Source organism: Mus caroli, unplaced genomic scaffold (genome assembly GCF_978045245.1).
Source record: "Mus caroli unplaced genomic scaffold, Mus_caroli_1 scaffold_7, whole genome shotgun sequence".
Classification (NCBI taxonomy): domain Eukaryota; kingdom Metazoa; phylum Chordata; class Mammalia; order Rodentia; family Muridae; genus Mus; species Mus caroli.
The window spans coordinates 142,478,121-142,487,119 of NW_028227262.1; positions in this window are offsets into that span (position 1 = coordinate 142,478,121).

Below are 8,999 nucleotides of genomic sequence, written 5' to 3' on the forward strand. Positions count from 1 at the left end.
AAAAAAAAAACCAACAAAACCAACCAACCAACAAACAAACAAGCCCCTTAATTGTTTATGTGTGGGAGGCTTTTGAGTTAGGAATCTCCATTTTTTTCTTCCTAAAATGATAATTAAATTTTGACAATTAAGTAAATAGACAGAGAAGATGAAGAGATTTACAAACCATTTCAATTCCTTGCTTGCTCAGATGGAAATAAAGAATTTATCAAGTAGAGAGGGAGACAGAGGAAGAAGACAATGGAGCGGAGGAAAGGCTGCCTGTCCAGTAAGATGGTCCAATTTGTGAGAAAATCAAATGAACAATCGAGTTTGAAGGACGTGTGCAAGAAGGAGTATGAAATAATAAGATATTTAGAAGGGAAAATTACTTGGGAAAGTGAGTGTGAATGACGAATTGCATGGGAGATGATTAAGGACTGGGGAGGCAGGGGGTGGGGGAGGGGATAATTGGATCGAGAAGCCGAGTGTGACTAAGAGGCTGTAGAAGGACAAGTTCAGACTCTGCGTGGCGATCCAGCAACCTCTGGGGAAGGTGCATGAGCTAGAGACAACGGTGGAAAGGACCAAAAGAGTTCATGGTCCCCACAAAAAGTCACGAACAATAGACAGAATAGACAGAATGAAAGCACACCAGGAGGAACACATTAGCCTGTATTCTTTGTTCATTTATGAGTAGACTGTTCTTCATCTCCCTTGCTAAGAGGCTGATTTATAACATGATTGCTATTAATGGAAAGAAAAGGTAAGCATTATCATGGAAGTTAAGAAAAAGATCCCATCTAGAGTAACTGAAGCCTTGGGGTGGGGGGGAAACAAGCCCCTACCACAGCATTTAATATAAGATCTCCAAATTCAGCATCCCAGAGAAGATGGTAAGATCAATTATCCAAATAGATGTGTAAGTAGGGAGGAAGTTTAAACTGCTGTAAATACTTCATATTTTTCTCCAACATTTTCCCATCCATAAAAATGATTGCCATAAGTTACAAAGCTTTTGGATATTGTTTGAAACACTTATGTGAGAGGATTTATAGCAATGTAAAGTCGTAGATGCAATATTAATTGAGAAACTGTTCATGCTGCAAACTGATGTAAATACCCGTGATTTCTCCCTTTGCTTTCCTCTGCTTGTGCTGAGGATTCCTTGCAAACAGACAGCACAGACCCCCTTTGGAGGGAAGCTGATAAAATAATTTAGCTGGAAGGGCTTAATGAGATAATGATGCTAAGGCCAGTTAACACCTAATGAGCACGTAACCACGAGGGATGATATTGTTGCTTATTAATTATAATGATGATGTGGAGGAGAGAGGTAAGGTGGCACTCGGTTAGCAGAGAGTACTCAGGAGTATGACTGACTCCCAGAGGCAAAGCCACTGTCAGCTGGCTTTAGAACTAGGTCAACATTTAGCTGTGTTTGGAATTTATGGCTGCTGGTTCGGACTGGCTACCACAGAGCTAGAGGCCATGCAAAAAGTAATGGACACTTTCCTGATGGTAGGTAGAGCTGAGGATGAGTCCTGTGTGAATTCCAGGTCATATGCAGAAACAGAGACTGCGGGTGAAGTTCTGGGCGAGTCTGTTTGATGACAATTCTGCAGTATTCATTCACAGGCAGACACATAGGTGCCCAGAATGAACTGGGCACGCTTCGCTTCTAGGTCAATGACCTTCCCCTTCACCACTGAGCCTGGTAAGTCAGATATGGAGTGTAGCTATGTGATTGGTTTTTGTTTTTTAAACTTGCCTTAGAGAAGGAGTCCAGAAGGTTTTCCTTCCTTCCTCTCTCCCTTGTTCCCTCCCCATTTCCTTCCTTCCCCATCTCTCTTTCCCTCCCTCCATCGCTCTCTCCTTCCATCGCTCTCTCCCTCCTCCCTCCCTTCCTCCATCACTCCCTCCCCCCATCACTCCCTCCCTCCTTCCCTTGCTTCCTTCCTTCCTCACTTTCTGCTATAGTCACAGATCAGCTTGTTTCTCATCCACCATCAGAGACGCTTCTTTCTGAAGCAGATGGGAATACATATAGAGACGCCCCCGCAAGACAGACATGCAAAGGGTGAGAGACTCTGAAACAGCCCTCAATGGGATGTCTTCATCAAATGCCTTTTCTCAAGGCTTGGTGAACACCGCCAAAAGAGGCAGAAAGAGTATAAGAGCCAGAGGGGACAGAGGACACCAAGAAAACAAGGTTATCTAAATCAACATGAGCAATAGTCACATCAGAAGCTGAGATAGTGTGCCCATGGCCTGTCTGGTATATCAGGTCCTTTGTGTGTATATTACGGCTTCCAGTTTGGTGTTTCTATGGGATCCTGAGCTTACGGATCTCCAACTCCTGTGCCTCCTCTTGGGCTCTTTTCCTTCTGTTTGTTTTGTCCAATTCCAATGTGTTAGTTTTAATTTTATTACATTTTATTATCATCACCCCTTAGAAGCCTGTTTTCTAATGAGAGACAGAAAGGGTGTAGATCTGGAGGGAGAGAGAGGTGGAATGAACAGGGAGGAGCGAAGGGAGAGGAAATCATAATTAGGATATATTGTAAGGAAAAGATATCCATTTCAATAAGAGGCAAAAAAGGAAAAAAAAGCAAAAATACAAAACAAACAAACGAATGAACAAAAACCCAACAGTGTTCATTTTCTAGAACTTCTGGAACAAGTCACTGAGCTTTCGGCCAGCCTTGAAGACTCTCAGCTGGGAAGTGAGGTAAGTAGGTAGGTGGTAGGCGCAAGGCAAGGAGCCAGTGAAGACTGCTGACTCCCATATGAGCATCCCTTTGATTTCAGTATCTCTGCTTCCTCTGAGCTCTCGCTTGAGCGGTTATAGTAACACATTTATATAAAAAGCCCCATGCTTGAAACCCATCTCCCACGTTCCCCTTCACACTCCTGTGCCTTCCAGCCTGTGGAGGGAGAGACGCTGAACACATGTACTTCTCTCTTCGGAAACAGAAGCAAAGAGAATCAGAGGATGCAGCTTCTCTCACCTACCCAGTGTTCACAGACCACCATCCCTCCACATCCCAAGACTAACCAGCTGCATATGGTGGTGCACATCTGAGTTCTAGCATGCAGGAGGCTTAGGGTAGGAGATTCTTATTGTGGAGTTCTGATGGGGTTACATTGAGAGACTCTATTCCAAAACAAAACAGCAACAGCTTTTGCCCCCCTGAAAAAGATTCCAGACACTAAAGATGCCTATTTTGTCAATTTAGTTAATAATTCATTTTATGTGAAAGAAACTATATCTTCTGATTTTCCCTGGCAAGTAAATAATTTCAGTAATTCTAATTTGATTGCAATCTGTATAATATGCTCCTCTAAAAAGTGCCAATGCAATAATCACTGTCACACAAAGGAACATGATTTCTTAGCCACACAGCCTCATTAACAAAAAAGGGGGTCATCGAAGCCAGGGCTTCTGAATTTTTTCTATTCATAGCCCCTTTCCCTTGAGAAAATTTTGTATGACTCCATGTATGTAAAGTAGTTATATAAATCAAACATTGGCTCATAATAAATCATTAAGAAATAGACTTTTAAATAATTCTTTTAATACAAATAATTGTATATATTAATATCAAACAAAATCTGTATACTAAAGACATTCATTGTAACAGAAAGAGTTAAATCTTAGTAGAATATTTGATATTGCCGGACATGGAACATCTTCAATATTCTCCAGAGTTGTTTATTACTTTGATTTTATACTCATCAATGCTGAGAATACTACTTTATATAAAAATTTACAAAATGACACAAGTATAGGTGGGGTCATTTCAGAGATTGTTGCCAGTTCTACCTAATCCAAAGCCAAGATTCATTCAATAAATTTAAAATATAAAGCGAGTCAGTACATAAAAGAGCAAATTTAAAAAAATCTAACATTTGAATCCAGTAAAATCTAAAAATATAGCAATTTGATATACTAGAAATAATGACAAGTCCATATTGAAAGTCTATGTTCTCCACAATTAAACCATTGTGTCTCTAAGCTGGCAGAAAACCTTGTATAGACAATAAAATCATTGTAATACATGGAACAGAGACTTCTCAGGTCAGCTTTTGTTGATGTTGCCTACAACACGTACAGCGTGATAGGTGCATGTTCTGTGCCCTTAGCACCAAGGACACAATCAACAAACATGCAGCCTGCAACACAGGCAGGCACAGCCAGAAGCACCTCAGACTTACTGTGCACTTGAATTGAAATTAACTCTTGGTTACTGCACATTCGAAACCCTTCACAGCTGCTGCGTTCTTTGCAACCCCTAGATTCCGTTGTGTGACCTACACGTGGGTGTGCCTCCACATCAGAGGCTGAGTTTTAAGCATCTCCTGAATGACGGGAGAATAATGTTGCATCATGGTTAAGCTAGAGGTGTAAGGCGTCAGAACAGAGAGGCGTCTCCTTAGAGCATCTGTTTGAAAGTAACAGAGACAGCCAGTTTCTTTTTCATAAGAACGTTAGCACCTAGGACTTTAAATTGTCTCTCAAATATTTACCTCAGCATCTTCTAGACAAAGCTCTAGCTTCAGACTTCATTACTTTATATATTGGTTTGCAGTGCTCGTGACTGAACCTAGGATCTTGTGAATGCTATGCAAGGACTCTTGCTTTACCTCAGCTCTAAACTTAGTCTCAATGAACATTTGGTTTTACATTCTCAAATGCCCTTTTGAAAACTGTTGGTTTCAATTTATTCTCTCTGTATCTCTCTCTCTGTCTCTGTCTCTCTCTCTCTCATTGAAAAGTGCTAAATTTTATTCCATGTGGTTGTATTTAGCAAAGGGTGAAAAATTAAAGTTACCCACGCATGAAATTTGGTTAAATAAAATTACAATAGAATACTATGTTGCCGTTTAAGGTGATGAGGTGGCTTTTTATATGGAAGCACTTTCAAGATATATAACTATCATTTACTAGGCAAGGTATAGAACAATATGTGCAGGGTGCTACTATTTGTGTATGCACATACATATGTATATTCAGTATGTTTATATGCATTGTGTGACTGTGGGAAGACATTTAAGGAAGTGATAATAGTGGTTGTCTCTGGGGAGAAACTGGCTAGGAGATTGGACTATCCTGTTGTCCTATTATATACTGTATCATGCTCATGTATTATCTATTCATATTTTTATAAGGCAGAAGGCAGAGCTATTTTTACTGAGATGGAAAAGTACAAAAGAGATATTGTTATGCATAAAAAGAAAATTACAGAATAGTATAAATAGTATATAATCCACTTTTTTGTAATCATAAGTATATAGACACATATAGGTATGGTGTATATATATACATATATGTATATATGTATACATATATACACATACATATATACACATATATACACATACATATATATACACACATATATATACACATACATATATACACACACACATATATACATATATATATGTATATATATGAGTATGTACCAACGTGTTAATAATGGTACACTCAGGTGAGAAAGAAAATGTGTGTTCATGCATAGACTTTCATTTTGTATCCTATGTGCTCCTCTTTTGTCAGACTTTTTTCATAACAACCATACCACACATCAATATGCAATAAAGAATTCATAGCTGGGCGTGGTGCACACACCTTTAATCCCATCACTCAGGAGGCAGAGGCAGGCAGATTTCTGAGTTCGAGGCCAGCCTGGTCTACAAAGTGAGTTCCAGGACAGCCAGGGCTATACAGAGAAACCCTGTCTCGAAAAACCAAAAAAAAAAAAAAAAAGAATTCATAAAGTATCAGTCAAACTGGACATTGAACAAACTTTCCACAGTAATCTTTAAGTTCAGCCATTCATGTTGTATCTCACAGACTCAGTTCTGATCTCTTCTTAAGTCTCCACTTGGAGGCTTCCTTAATCCTCTTTGAAACTTGCCCTATTTCTTCCTTATTTTCCAGTCCGCAACAGGGATTAGCTAAGGTTGTGACCAAGAAATCGTGCTAATACTAGTGTGGATCGTCTGTCTACCACTGTCTTTTTAGGTTAAATTAACTAATTGTTTTGGAGACAGGGTTTCGTGTTATCCCAAGCTGGTGGTGAGCTTGCTATGTAGCTAACGATGACCTTGAACTCCTGATCCTCCTGCATCTACCTTTGAAGGGATGGAGTTATGAGTGTGAAGTATGTTCCTGGTTTATGCAATACCAGAGATGAAGCTAGGGCTTTGCCTCTTTAGATGAGCACTCTACCAACTGAGATACATCCCTAACCATACCCATTTTCTTTGTATTTATCCAAAATGATGTGGCCTAAACCTCTTCTTTCACACTTTAGTCTTTGCTTTGGGTTAAGAAAAACTCTATTTTAAGAACGTACCCAAGTTTTCTGGATCATCTGTGTCTTCACACAAGCACAGTGTCTCACGGTTCTGGGTCTCCAGCCTCAGAAAGCAAACCCCAAGACGCCTCTTCTCTCACCTGCACACTTCTCTCAAACACTGCTCCAGTCCCCAGACCCTTTTGTGGCAAGTCTTCAAAATGTTTTGCATTTTTAAGATGTTTGGCCTCTGTGAAGCTATTCATGTCCCCTTTTATTCTTAAACCCACTGCTCCAAGTTTCAGCCATGACCAACTTATCTCCTTGATTTCTCTTTTCAAGGTCATGGGTATTAACTTGTGAAATCAGGGATCCTCATCTTCTCAATTTACGGCTCAAAGTCCTCTTTGACATTTTGTTTTCCCATCTACTCCTTTGCCCTCCTTGTCTCTTGAGTCTTCCCAAGAGACTATTTATTAAATTAATTCATTAATAGAGTCTATTTATTAAATTGGGTGACTGGTTTGGATGTTGGCTAGGGCTTTCCTACAAGAGCAAAACAAAGCAGTCAGATTCAGAACACACTTAGAAAGGAGAACTCCATTATAACGGTTCCTTCTTCACCTTGGAATGTTGGATTGCTCATGGCTCAGTTCTTGGATATCTGTCTTCTTTCTTTAAACTCATTCATTGGTGATATTATATAGCCCTTAACTTCGAATAGCATCTCATTGTTGAAATCCAATCAAAACTCCGACCTGCACCTAGACTTATAGATTCATTGTCTTTTTGACTCCACTCTTTGTGTAAAAGTCACCTGAAAGCTTAACAACTCCAGGATCCTTTCTGATCCTCTTCATGGTGGTAAATGACAAGTTCACTGGAGTTCTCCTTTCTTAGTGTGTTCTGAATCTGACTGCTTTGTTTTGCTCTTGTAGGAAAGCCCTAGCCAACATCCACTCCAATCACCCAATTTAATAAATAGACTCTATCTTTGTTCCTTAGGAATATGTGCTTGTATTTTAAATACATAAGTCAGTGTGCCATTGCTTTGCACAGCATTCTCAAATGGATTCTATCACATGGTCAGTAGAAAATGCTAAACTTTTCTGTAAACTTTAAGACTTTTGGTGCCCCTTAAAGTCACCTTTTATCTCTGAATTCACTTCATTCTTTCTCCCATCAGTGTTGTCCCCTTTAGCCAGCTTCATTTTCAGCATCCCAACAGATGCTGACAGATACACTGTTGATGGCTCTGACTAGTGTTTCTTATTACTTATCTGCTCTAGAATATACAGAAATAGATATTTTGTCTCACTTAATACTATATCTCTAACATTCAGCATGAAAAGATTGTTATAGAGTAATTTAAAAGAATGTTCTGAGTTTTCAAAAGAGATGGCAAGGGGTCCTCTTCAGGATATTTAGGTTAAAACAAAGCTGTTTCAACTTTTTTTTATTTTAGAAACTATGTTTCTAAATGTTTGTAAAAATAGAAGAGATAACTCCATCCACTCTTCATCTATTGCTACCCAAAGTGTTTTCTTTAGCTGTCCCTTCAATCTTTTCAGCTTCAGTTTCTTTAGTCTTTTATGACTTTTTAACACAGGTTTCTAGGATCCTCCCTCCCTGCCCTTATTCCACTCTCAAAAACCCAGGAACTCACACTCACACCAGACAAGCTCTGTGCCAGGGAGCTCTCTCTCCACCCAACTACAATTCTTAGTTCAGTGGTGGGCTTTCTTTTACACCAGATTCAAATTCTTTCACCAAGATAATGTATTTTGCAAGAGCAGGAAAGATTATTTTAATGAAATGGGGAAAATAGATTTAACCCTCTTTTTAATACTAATAAAGAAAAGAAAGAAAACAAATGAAAGATGTACATCTTTTAAGCCTACTGTTCTTCAAATAGAGATACTTACCAGCTTGCCTGCTCTGATTTCTGGAGAATGGCAATTTGTAGGCACTCCTGTGATTTATCTCTTATAGGAAGAACTGAATACAAACAGATCTATGGGTTATTTTATGTAAGTTCAGAGTTCTTTTTAATCATTTATTTTGATGTGTTCTTGTCATTAACTTACTTGCAAAACACTGTTTGTGTTCCTACTGTGTGCTATGTTGTCTCTGCTCACTTCAATTTCTTATCCAAGTGGATCTGGACCAAACATCACCTTTGAATCATTATAAGTCCTGAAAGATGTAAAAACTCCCATTTTCCAGCTAAGTCAGGTATACTTTATTAAATGGCCGTTCTTATTTAGATGACAATCTTTGACTAACTGATTTGTAGTATTAAAACATGAAAGAGAGCCCCTTACAACGTGGCTGAAGTGGATGAGATTACTCTCAATTTGCAAAGATAAGGCAGGGCCATCAAAGTGGATCAGCAAGATCTTGATAAAGATCTGTCATTCATTTGTAAGTCTTCTCCGTTATCTATGCCCGTAATTAGATGGCTTTGTGTTTTCATGGTGTCTCGATTTCCTGGATGCTCCACTTCTTCAGATTTTAATTTCTTTTTCATATTCCTTGTGTCCAGCTCTTCCACTTTATCCTCTAGTCCTGGTGTTCTATCTTCTGTTTGATTCATTCTACATGTGAGGCTCTCCTTTGAGTTGTCTGGTTGTGTCATTGGGTTTTTTCAACTCCATCTTTATTTATATCATCTTGAGTCCTCTTCTGTGTCTTTTCTTTATTGAATTCTGCTTT